Source organism: Schistocerca gregaria, chromosome 3 (assembly GCF_023897955.1).
Source record: "Schistocerca gregaria isolate iqSchGreg1 chromosome 3, iqSchGreg1.2, whole genome shotgun sequence".
NCBI lineage: Eukaryota > Metazoa > Arthropoda > Insecta > Orthoptera > Acrididae > Schistocerca > Schistocerca gregaria.
Window position 1 is genome coordinate 248,940,309 of NC_064922.1, and position 12,397 is coordinate 248,952,705.

General features: G+C 42.2%; 1 protein-coding gene across 12 annotated transcripts in view; it reads left to right on the forward strand.

Annotated features, from left to right (window-relative positions):
• The window catches only part of LOC126356052 (uncharacterized), a 268,209-nt gene that overhangs the window by 200,950 nt on the left and 54,862 nt on the right, over window positions 1-12,397 (forward strand). Inside the window, exon 1 of one of the 12 annotated variants that reach the window (XM_050006741.1) lies at window positions 12,180-12,299. The exons of the other annotated variants lie outside the window; for them this stretch is intronic. The gene's annotated coding sequence lies outside the window, so the exon portion shown is untranslated. Of the gene's footprint in view, window positions 1-12,179; window positions 12,300-12,397 lie in introns of those variants that run through there. 12 annotated transcript variants of the gene reach the window in all.

Below are 12,397 nucleotides of genomic sequence, written 5' to 3' on the forward strand. Positions count from 1 at the left end.
AGGGTATAGACGGCTGTAGATTGCAAGAACACCATATTAATATATTATTGAAACTTGTCATCGTGATTGGTGCCGTGCATCAGGTGGTTTAAAATGTAGTTGTGAATACAGCCATTCTCCATCTATTCAAACCCCACTCTGTCATCTCATTTGCGTTTGCAATCTTAGAAAGGACGACTCCACAACAAAATGGTTTTGTAACTCGCGGAAATTAGAATGAATTTCGGAGTTACTGAATGTTTTCTTCCTAGTGCTGGTATCTCATCCAGGCCAAATTTCTGTTACAGCACAGGATGCGTTTAACATTCTGGTGGACAGCTTCGGCCGTTGTAAAACATATTTTCCTGTAGACATTCCCACTTATTTTGCGATGTAAATTCTAAGATTTTTTTTTATTGGTGTCCAAACTACTGCCAAAGCCTGCAAGAATACTTCGTCTAATATGCAGCCTGTGCGATTTAGATCACAATGATTATAACATAGTCCAATGTCTGATGCGATTACTAATGTAATCTATGCAGAATCTGCTTGCGTTTCACACTGCCTTCGAACTCTTGGCATCCAGAGACAGAGCACGAGAATGAGCGATTATCTGTGAGTCGTATCAGCTGAGCCTGAAGAACGAAAAAAAAAAAAAAATGAATTCTTTGGACCACTTCGAACATTCATTCAGGATATTTTAATATCTTATCCAGATCTTAAGCATTTTCGGATTGAAATAAGACCAGTTTAGAACAAATGGGTTATTAGCGATCTTTCTAAAATTCCTCAAAAGTCATCTCTTTCCATGTAAGATCTCTGAAGCACAGATAGCAGAATCTTTTATTACATATGGATGTTGCCACATTCAAGCAAAGAATGCGCTATTATTATGTGTTATAACAATCTCATACGGTATCGCAGTTATTTGCTTAGACTGGGCGCCGAGATTTTCGTTTCTTATCCATCCCCACTTTACATACGTTTGTAGTTTTCCTACATTACTTGGAAGATAAGTTCTTCAGTTGAATGAAAGAACATTGAAAGAAGAATAACAGAATAACAGGGATGTTGGTCCTGGGTGACGTTTCGAAGTATTTAGATTTCATTTGACACGTATTGTACATGTGCGGCAGCAATAGACGCTAACATATTTCTGTTTTTCTTTAGAATATCCAAACATCGCGTGATGAGCTGATTAAAAATGTAACTTAAGCATTTCGAGACAGTTATCACCCCATCTCGATCGTATGTCTCACATTCGAGAAATCCAGGCTTAACAGCAAGTACAACAACGCGGCACTGAACTAGAGACGCCCTCGTCGCATCGTGTATGAGGCAGTTACAATTAAAGACATCTGACACAGAAATCGTGAGGGATCCTTATCAGCAGATACTGTACTGATTGTGATACAAGTTACCGCACTGCACGAATTTTTGGCTGCCTGCGTCCAAGTATCGGTGAGAAATCCAGACATAATTCGAACAGTTAGCCACGCTATTAGCACGACAATGCCAGAGAAAGCTGGTGATGAAATCGCCCTAGATTGCATTCCAGATTGTCACACTACGACTAGCCCGGCGTGTATGGGTATTTCGAAACCTTGTAGTACGTGGTTGCACCACAAGATAATGATTTTGTAGGCGGTACTGGGAATTTGTAGCCAGGGATACAATGGCCTGTAATGATGGAAAAGAGCGACTTTGCATGCTATATATCATCTCTGTAGTTTGTAAAGATTCGGATTATCACCACAACCTTCCTTTCAAGGATTTGGCTAGTGCCTGTTACGAACGCTCAAACGAAAACATTCCCATCTCTTGCAAGGTCTTGCAATATCTGTTTTCCCATTCGGCTCTTAGTTTAAGTATATTGGAGAATTCTGTGACCTGATATTCGCACGAGGTGTTGTTGCAAAACTTTCTTATTAAATGTTGTATATTCGTACAGAAATCCACCGAGATACTTTCTGAATACGTGAGTTGTAGGGCGGCAGCTTATATGGATGACGTCGGAAAAGTTTCTACACTGTGTCTAGAAACATTTTTTCGTGAGTATTTCGAAGCAACGGCTAATGAGTGATGAATCATACATGACAGACGGAAGTGTAGTACATTGGAGACGAACCGATGCAGGTACGTCAGCGCAGAGACGTGTGTAAGAAAATGTCAAAGATTTGGAACTAATGCTGGTTACGTAGATCCTTCTTTAGAGTAGTGTGATAAACTGGAGATTTATTCTAATTTGCCCTCGTGGTCAGCAGCGGAAATGAAAAACAATCATTGTGATCATGAAAACCGTGCCGCATGTTTGGCTCACCGACCTCCCTTAGGCAGGTATTTATGTCGGAAGGAAGGAATAGTTTTCTAATCAAAATGGATAAAATAATGGAAGGAATATTATTAGGAGAAGCAAAATCGGCAGTGTCATTTTCGAAGAAACCATCCCGGCATTTGCTTTAAGTAAATTAGGAAGCTACGCAAAAACCTAAATCTAGATGGCCTTGAAGAGGATTTTAAACCACCGTTCTCCCGAATGCGAGTGCAGTGTCTTCGAACCACTGCGACATCTCGCTCGGTACTGCTATGCCGTTGCACATGTAGAGGGTTTGCACCACAGCCCTGTAACGAGATAGTTTTACACCAGGCTTAGTGGAAGTTGGTTGTCCTCGACAGCTGGAATTCACGACCGCAGCCTGAAAGCGGAAGACAGCCTTACGTGAAGAGAAACTTGCCGGTTGCCGTAGATCACAGGTTACATTAATGAACATTTGTTTTTGTGACGCTTTAGCTCCACGTCTACAGTTGTGTCATTAGAGACACGAAACAGTTTATTATTTTCAGACAGGGATGTGATTATTGGTTATATCGTTTTTAAATGAACGTCGCAATGCTGTACTGACAACGGGTAATTGCCGATTCACAAAGTTTTTTCCTTCCTTTATGTACAAAGCTAATGTACACGAAACGTTTTGTATTATTTTAGAAAAGTCACACGTCCCCAACTTGAGGAAAATATTGTAATTTTGACAAGAAGTATCCTTAGGCACAAGGGCTAGTTTCGGCCAAATAATTTGTTCTGTCGACGAAAAGTACAACTGACTTGTTGTCCATTGCTTTTTTTCCTACTTGTCATTGTAGATCCAAACAACCATTGAGTTCTCCAGCTATCATGGATAAAATAATGCTATAGTCAATTATTGTTTCAATGGCATCGTATTCAAAGGATTCGGCTGACTGCCAGTGAATGCGCCCTTGAGTTATTTGCATACTCAAGCGTCGGGAAACGCCCGTAGGCAATGAATAGTGTTGTTAGTCAACAGTATTCTGTTCGCAAAATACGCAGCTTTGTCTATTTGTCTACCTGTCTTCCCAATCCTTTGACTCTGTGGACTGAGCAGCTACCGTGACAAGTGTTCTTTCGTTTGAGATGATCTAGTAGTTTGTGTTAAAACAATTTCACGGTGTCAGTTACCGAGAGGAATTGAGCTCCCAATTTCCATGACAAGAAACCAAGAACAGTCCATTCCTAGCGATTGATTATTCCAGGCCTAAGCAGTGGATTGACTAATGCTTTTAGCTTTATGTCGTGATTATTGAACATGGATATCTTTATTTATAGCGATTCGAGAAGCGAATAAGAAGTCAGATCCCCTTTAGATTCCTGTCGTTTGCTTGCAGGACCATGTAAGTGGAACGATCCTCGCATGCTTATCGCGGATATAATTTTTTACTAACTGCAAAAGTTTTTTTAATCCACAATTCAGGTTTAACATTGTCAGAAAAAAATAATTGTTGAAGGTAGTTTTAACGGATGTTCAAGAGCATTCGCACGAAGGTAACGAATGTAAGTCACTCTGCGATTAATTATGCGCTGTCTTTTGTCTCTTGTTGCGGTAGTGCATTTCTAAATGGTTCAAATGGCTCTAAGCACTATGGGACTTAACATCTGAGATCATCACTACCCTAGACTTAGAACTACTTAAACCTAACTAACCTAAGGACATCACACACATCCATGCCCAGGCAGGATTCGAACCTGATACTCTAGCAGCAGCGCGGTTCCAGACTGAATCGCCTAGAACCGCACGGTCACAGCCGCCGGCTTACATTTCTAAGTGAAGCAAAAGCAAGTCTGTCGTTCTCTGCCCTTTAATCGTCGAAATACTGACACTGCTTCCAACGAGACAACTGTTCAGCAGCTGTCTCCCAAACGATGGAAGTAATTCGTGCATTTCAATTCGACTTAAGCGTTTTCCCAACCGATTTGTTACGTGTTGCTTTGTTGTCGCCGTCACCGTCACCTTCAGTCCGAAGACTGGTTTCATGCAGCTCTCCTTGCTAGTCAATCCTGTGCAAGCATCTTCATCTCTGGGTAACTATCGCAACCAACATCCAATTGGATGTTCTTACTGTATACAAGCCTTGCTCTCCCTCTACAGCCTCCCTCCCCAGTGTCACACACTCGTTCCCATTACCAAATTGGCAATTTCTTGATGACTCAGTGGATGTGGCCCTATCAACCGATCTCTTCTTTTAGTCAACTTCTACTATACATTTCTGATTTTCTCATTTAGATTCACTATCCTCTGACATGTGGTTCGATCTACTCATTGTACTCGCAACCTGCAGCATTCTTTTATAGCACTAAATTTGAAACGCAACTATTCTCTTCTTGTCTGAACTGCCTGTTGTCCTCGTTTCACTGCGTGGGTGCATCGTAGACAAATACCGTTTTTAAAAATGCCTTTCTTATATTGCCAGTAAACGTTTTATATCCTCTTACTTCGGCCATCATCACTTACTTCGCTTCCCAAATAGCTGAACTCATTAGCAGTCTCTGACATAATTACAGTGTCATCGACAAAGGTGTTGTTGTTGTGGTCTTCAGTCCTGACACTGGTTCGATGCAGCTCTCCATGCTACTCTATCCTGTGCAAGCCTCATCATCTCCCAGTACCCACTGCAACCTACACATCCTTCTGAATCTGCGTAGTGTAGTCATCTCTTGGTCTCCCTCTACAATTTTTACCCTCCACGCTGCCCTCCAATACTAAATTGGTGATCCCTTGATGCCTCAACATGTCCTACCAACCGATCCGACAAAGGTAAAGTTTCCATTTCTTCTCCTTCACAATCCTTTCTCACTCCCTTCTCAACCACTGCTTCCCATTCACATTCTTCGACTCTTCGTATATGCAGTCTTGTTTCTCGACAAGTTGTAAATAACCTTTCGGTCCCTGTAATTTATCCCTGCTACTTTATAAGTTTCAATGAGTGTAGTCCAGTGAACATTGTCAAAAGCTTTCTATAAATCTATAGGTACTATGAACGTAGGTTTGCCTTTCTGCAACATATCTCGCAGGATAAGTCGTAAGGTCAATATTGCCTTGCGTGTCCATACATTTCTTCAGAACTCACTGATCTACCCTGAGGTCGGCTTGTACCAGCTTTTCTGTTTTTCTGGATATAATTCGTGTTAATGTCTTGTAATCAGAACTTTCTGAAACTGATAGTTCGGTAGTGTTGGTTCAAATGGCTCTGAGCACTATGGGACTTAACATCTGAGGTCATCAGTCCCCTAGAACTTGGAACTACTTAAACCTAACTAACCTAGGGACTTCACACACATCCATGCCCGAGGCAGGATTCGAACCTGCGACCGTAGCGGTCGCGCGGTTCCAGACTGAAGCGCCTAGAACCGCTCGGCCACAACGACCGGCTTGGTAGTGTTGACATCTGTCTTCTTCGGAAGCTGGAATTATTACATTCTTCCTTAAGTCGGAGGGTATTTCGCCTGTCTGATATATCTTGAATGCCAGGTGGAATAATTTTGTCATTGCTAGATCTCCCAATGATGTCAGTAATTCTGATATAGTGTTTCTACTCCAGGAGCCTTCTTTCCACTTAAGTCTTAATACGAGAGTTATTTTTAAGTAAGGCGGTTGTTCATCTGATGATAATTGCTCTCTTAAATTAAGTAGGCGTACATTAAACTAAGCTATCGACGTCTGCCCTGATTTTTCGGAAAGTAGCTGTTAAATTGGACGTATCGTTGATCTTCGTCTAAGTTGAATGTGTAACCAACTTTTGGTATACTCGTAGTTGTTTCGATCGAAGATGAGCGTAGTAGTAATTGATCGCTTTGCAACGTGGCGTTAGGAATACTAGCAGTCAAAAGTGTCGCGTAATCGAGATGTAAGAGCTTCTTTCCTTAGCATGAAGATTGGATTTCAGTATTTAATCGAAAGACTTTGTCACACGGGTATATCCAACACGTTTAATTAATTACTGCGTTGAACCGAAGGTAAACATTGAAAATCGAAGGAAACCAGAAAGTCTTTCCAGCTGAATAGTTGACAGAAGATATGCTTACCATTATCTTCCCAGTGTGCTTGGCAACGATGTGACGTGCTTGCTAGGACGTAGATCAGGAGCCATGTTGGCAGTTGATAGCCGTTCCCATTACTAAGATACGTGCTTGAAAAAAATGTCTAGACTAGCTTCATCTCCGAATATCGCATATGTGGTTTCCGTACCTCATCTCTATACCACCAATGGTTAACAATGTGCCCCCCCCTCACAAGCAGTTTGAATCTTCGTACACTCGTCTAGCTTTGTCTCCCCGCACCAGCCAACCAGATCAACCAGCTAGCCCGGTTCTCCAAATCGAAGTGTGACTGACCTGTGAAGAGTACATTTATCCATTTATCATCCAATACTGATGCTGCTGATTCCGCAATAAAGCGGCTCGTCTCTGCATTGCCGTGAGCGGACACTGGAACTAGAATCATCTGAGGCAACTGTAAGCTCTGCAGACATATGTTGATTTCGTCGTGTTGTTAGGCCCAGATATCGGTCCTGTCGTGCGTAGGCGTTCATGACCAACCGTATATTGATCCCCAGGAAACATTTTGTGTGTGTCCAAAACGTCGCCAAAGCATTGTAATTACACATGCCACATGAAACGCTGATGGAGTCTACAGTCTGCTTGATAGCAACGATTCACCTTTGTAGCGTTACGCTGTAAATCTTGCTAATAAATATGCTCTGCTCACAACGAATGCTCTTACGCGACTGATCTAATGAATTGTGATTTTTTTTACGTGTGAATACATTTAGTAATTCGGAGTAAGCTGTACTTTGTGTGTATTCGGAAAGAACAATTCTGGTTGTGGGGAAATCTTGACAACCATTTTTCTCATTTGCGAATTTGTTTTATTTTTTGGATGCTAATATCAAATACAAACCCTGCTGATGACGTAGCCTTCTATTGATAATACAGAACATTTATTTTGAAATACAGAGGGGAGGTATAGCTAATTTAATATTTTTTATTAGATCCGCGAGGCATGCTCGGAGGGCTCAGCTTATAACGAATAGCCCACAAATGACTCCCGACCCGGCATGCAGGTCTATTCAGAGTGCACGAAGTCACGATCGTTTGTGCGTCGTGTTTATATTTTCTGATCCAATTTTTCAGGTCTTCTTGCTTCCATCTTGATTTACATTTTCCGTGTTATCCATAAAATGCTTCAGTGATGCATGCATAGGTACGACGGCTGTTTACCTTCCATGTAATGTAATAGATGAGTAGGACATTAAACCGGTTATTTTTTGTTATTAATAGTTACGCTGCTGTTGATCTCAAGTAAATAACTGCTGTATTTGTATTACGCTTTCGCCATACCACCGAACAAGGTGGGACATCGGTTCAAATCCCCCGTCCGACCATCCAGATTTATGTGTTCCATGATTCTCCTAAATCTCTTAAGACATACCAAGATGGTTGTCTTGAGAAGAACACTGCCGATTTCGTTCTCAGTCCGAACTACCGTGCTATCTCTGATGATCTTATTGCCGACGGGGTTTAAAGACGAGACGTTAAACAAAAGTTTCATCTTTTCCTTTCGGTATAGGACCAGTTCCAGCAAGGCACATCTCTCAGATGTAATGCTGATTTTCAAATTAAAGTCGTATTGTATTGTTGTCTCTAAGATCCCGAGGGGTAGGTTCAGCCGACTGCAAGGTATTTTGTGTAGACGGTGCTAAAGAGCTTTCATAAAGGTTGGAAACTGCACCATGCAGTAAACACCTTGACTTGAGAATAGGGCTGTTGGCAGATGAATTGACGGTTTACTTTGGAAAACAGAAGTAAATGAAACTTCTTTGCAGGTTAATAATGTATACTGGGCCGGGATTCGAATCTGGGACTTTGCCTGCCTGCCAGAGAGTTTAAATCAGCAAACACTGCTGCAGAGTGAAAATTCACTCTGGAAAAGTGCCCCAGGCTGTGGCTATGCCGCGTTTCCGCAACATCCTTTCATTTAGTAGTGCTAGCTCCGCAAGGTGTACAGGAAAAATTCTGTAAAACTTGGAAGGTAGGGGATGAGGGAAGGGCGGCAGTCCAGCTATGAGGGCGAATTGTGGGTTGAGCTTGGATAGATCCGTCGAATAGAGAACTTGTCCGCAAAAGGCAAAAGTCCCAGGTCGAATCCCGGTCCAGCACACAGTTTTGACCTACCAGAAAGTTCCATATCAGCGCACTCTTTGCTGCAGAGGGAAAATTCATTCTGCAGCAGTACGTGATTGCGAGACTGCATTCTGTGTCAATATGGAGTATTTCAATAATGATTAGTTATTTGCAGTTGTCGAATGTACCGTTAAATATATCTGAAAATCTTGAATGCTATGTGCTTCGCCGCTTGTCGTATTTGTTAAGACTCTTGCTATACATTATGCACTGCATTTAAATTACTTAATAGCCAGACCAGTATTCGTGCATAGAGCCCGTCATCAGTGGATAGATGTTTATGTATATTCTTTGTCATCTGTATCGGACGCTACTTCCGATGTTACTGTTCTGCTTTTAATGAGACATATGGGCTAATACTTGACTGGTAAATATCTTAGGGAAGAACCGTACGCCGTCTGCTTTACGTCCTGTTGCTGTGTTAGCAAGGCAATTTACTAGATGATGATCCTGCGTTCGAATATTTGAGAATATACAGATTTTGCGCATTACATATTAATGAACATAAAAAAACAGGGAAACATCTGTAATAAACATAATAAACTGCAGATTTAACTTTTAAGAACAGATGGTTTGAATAAGGTCCAAACTGCTACAGAATGGTGGTCCTACAAACAGTTTTATATTAAATAAAGCTAATTATTGAAATATATCACAGCCCTTGAATTATCTAGCCTGTCACGAAAGATGACGATCTTACCACTAGATGAAGCCACGACGTGTACTCAAATACGGAAGTTTCTTCACCTGCATTCTTAGATGCCCGTGACTTTATATCGATGTCACGAACGTTACTCCATTCTCTTCATCCATCCTGTTCCCAAGAGCGCATTTGCCACCAACGCCGTGACACTTCAGCCAGTGAGAGCTCAAACAAGTTACACATTTCGTACAACACTTGACTAATATTCAAAGGACCTCCGCTCGTATACTAATTATTCAGTAGCTAAAATAAAATATTGTAATTGACAGAGTGTATGACATGACCAATTCTTGTCGTTTGCAATTACATATCTCTTTAACTTTGACATACTTATGCTTCTAGCTCACATTCATTCATATTATACTCAATTTTGATTATAGATTAATAAATCGAATCACTGCTTCATTTCATCATTGTAAATATGGAAGACGGTCTATTCGATACCCTTAGATACATAAACTTAATATTATAGAATATTTAACAACAACAACAAGGATGTTCTTGTTTGTCTCGATGATGGCTACTGTGCAATGCCGTTACCGGCTATATAATGTATTGTGTATTAGGTTGTTGTTGTGGTCTTCAGTCCTGAGACTGGTTTGATGCTCCTCTCCATGCTACTCTATCCTGTGCAAGCTTCTTCATCTCCCAGTACCTACTGCAACCAACATCCTTCTGTATCTGTTTAGTATATTCATCTCTTGGTCTCCCTCTACGATTTTTACGCTCCACGCTGCCCTCCATTACTAAATTGGTGATCCCTTGATGCCTCAGAACATGTCCTACCAACCGATCCCTTCTTCTAGTCAAGTTGTGCCACAAACTTCTCTTCTCCCCAATCCTATTCAATACTTCCTCATTAGTTATGTGATCTACCCATCTAATCTTCAGCATTCTTCTGTAGCACCACATTTCGAAAGCTTCTATTCTCTTCTTGACCAAACTAGTTATCGTCTGTTTCATTTACATACATGGCTAAACTCCATACAAATACTTTCAGAAACGACTTTCTGATACTTACATCTATACTGGATGTCAACAAATTTCTCTTCTTCAGAAACGCTTTCCTTGCCGTTGCCAGTCTACATTTTATATCCTGTCTACTTCGACCATCATCAGTTATTTTGCTACCCAAATAGCAAAACTCCCTTAGTACTTTAAGTGTCTCATTTCCTAATCTAATTCCCTCAGCATCGCCCAACTTAATTCGACTACATTCCATTATCCTCGTTTTGCTTTTGTTGGTGTCCTTTCAAGACACTATCCATTCCGTTCAACTGTCTTCCAGGTCCTTTGCTGTCTCTGACAGAGTTACAATGTCATCGACGAACCTCAATTTTTTTATTTCTTCTCCATGAATATGAATTTCTACGCCAAGTTTTTCTCTGGTTTCCTTACTGCTTGCTCAATATACAGATTGAATAACATCGGGGAGAGTCTACAACCGTGTCTCACTCCCTTCCCAACCACTGCTTCCCTTTCATGCCCCTCGACTCTTATAACTGCCATCTGGTTTCTGTACAAATTGTAAATAGCCTTTCGCTCCCTGTATTTTACCCCTGTCATCTTTAGAATTTGAAAGAGAGTATTCCAGTCAACATTGTCAAAAGCTTTCTCCAAGTCTACAAATGCTAGAAACGCAGGTTTGCCTTTCCTTAATCTAGCTTCTAAGATAAGTCGTAGGGTTAGTATTACCTCAAGTGTTCCAATATTTCTGCGGAATCCAAACTGATCTTCCCCGAGGTCGGCTTCTACCAGTTTTTCCATTCGTCTGTAAAGAATTCGCGTTAGTATTTTGCATCCGTGACTTATTAAACTGATAGGTCGGTACTTTTCACATCTATCACCACCTGCTTTCTTTGGGAATAAAATTATATATTACTCAGTATGAGTAAACATGTCTGGCGGAATGGTTTAATTGTAAATATGTTTATGTTGCAGTTGTTAATTCTTTATACGATAATTGCATTCCGTTGGCTGACTGGTCCTCCTGCATTTACTGTTGCAGTCTTCCTTGCCTCGTTTCATATTATTCAAGTGAGTGTTATGTCTGTCGTCGGCAGCCACGTATGCTACTTAAGGTTCAACTACCTGCAGTCCAGCACGGCTCACGTGCGGCCGCCTGTGAACTCGGAACCGACGTAAGCCCGACGCTCATTCTCGCTGATCCTCGCATTGTCCTTAGGCACACTCCACACCGCCCAGCGGAAACCATTTCCACATTTCCAGCTTCTAGCCTCCCACTTAACTGTTTGTTATGTTCAACTAAAGCTTGGGGCTCCTCCAAGATTCGTTAAGTTACAGTCTTCTATAGTAAGCGTGTCCACGACCGCTCAACCAACATTTGCTAGTTCCAACGCAGGCTTCTTTCTGGACTCGTTAAGTTACATATTGATTACGGGCTCTTTGCCCGAATACCGATCTGTTCGTCAAAGAAATTTCCAACTCATGGTGTACAAGATGTCTGGGGGGGGGGGGGGGGGGGGGGAGGAGAGAGATCGCAGTCATTTATTGCATGATGCAGTTCCTAACGTATCTGCAAAAAGTTAAGTGACTATGTAGATGACTGCGATGAGTGCAGTTGATGTTTTTAAGTGTCGTATTTGTGTTATTGTTTACGATTAGGGAGAGGAGACGGTGCGGGAAGGTTTGGTGCTTATCCAGTGCATTGACACTGCATAAAGTTGTAATGGACGTTACGGCACCATGCCCCTTCCCATTGCAGGACAAACATTTTTGCCACCGACAGAATTCGGATTAGGTTCCCCCGAGTCGAATGCCAGCGCGGAGCAAGCGCGCGTTTGCGACCTCGGATGCGGGCCCGGGTTGCAACGTGCGTCTCCGCCGTGGAGGCGCGAGGTGTGACGCGGGGGTGGCCGCCGCAGAGGGACGCGTATTTAGAGTCGAGCGCGGCGCGTGCGCGCACTATTTTGGCTTTGTCCCGCGAGCTTTACGTCAGAGTGCGTGTGAGTGCTGCCTGCCGACGCACGTCCTTAGTCGACTGTACACCCGACGATGCCAGGACGCACGCAGCCGAACCGCCGTGCTGCTCAGCGCCCTCGGAACCTCGCCGACCTCTGGCAGGTAGGCACCAAGTGGCTGGCGCTTTGTACGCGCCCCAGTGTTGTCGCGGCTTGGTTATCGGGAATCTCTGTGAATTGGGGTAAATATTTTCGCTTAAA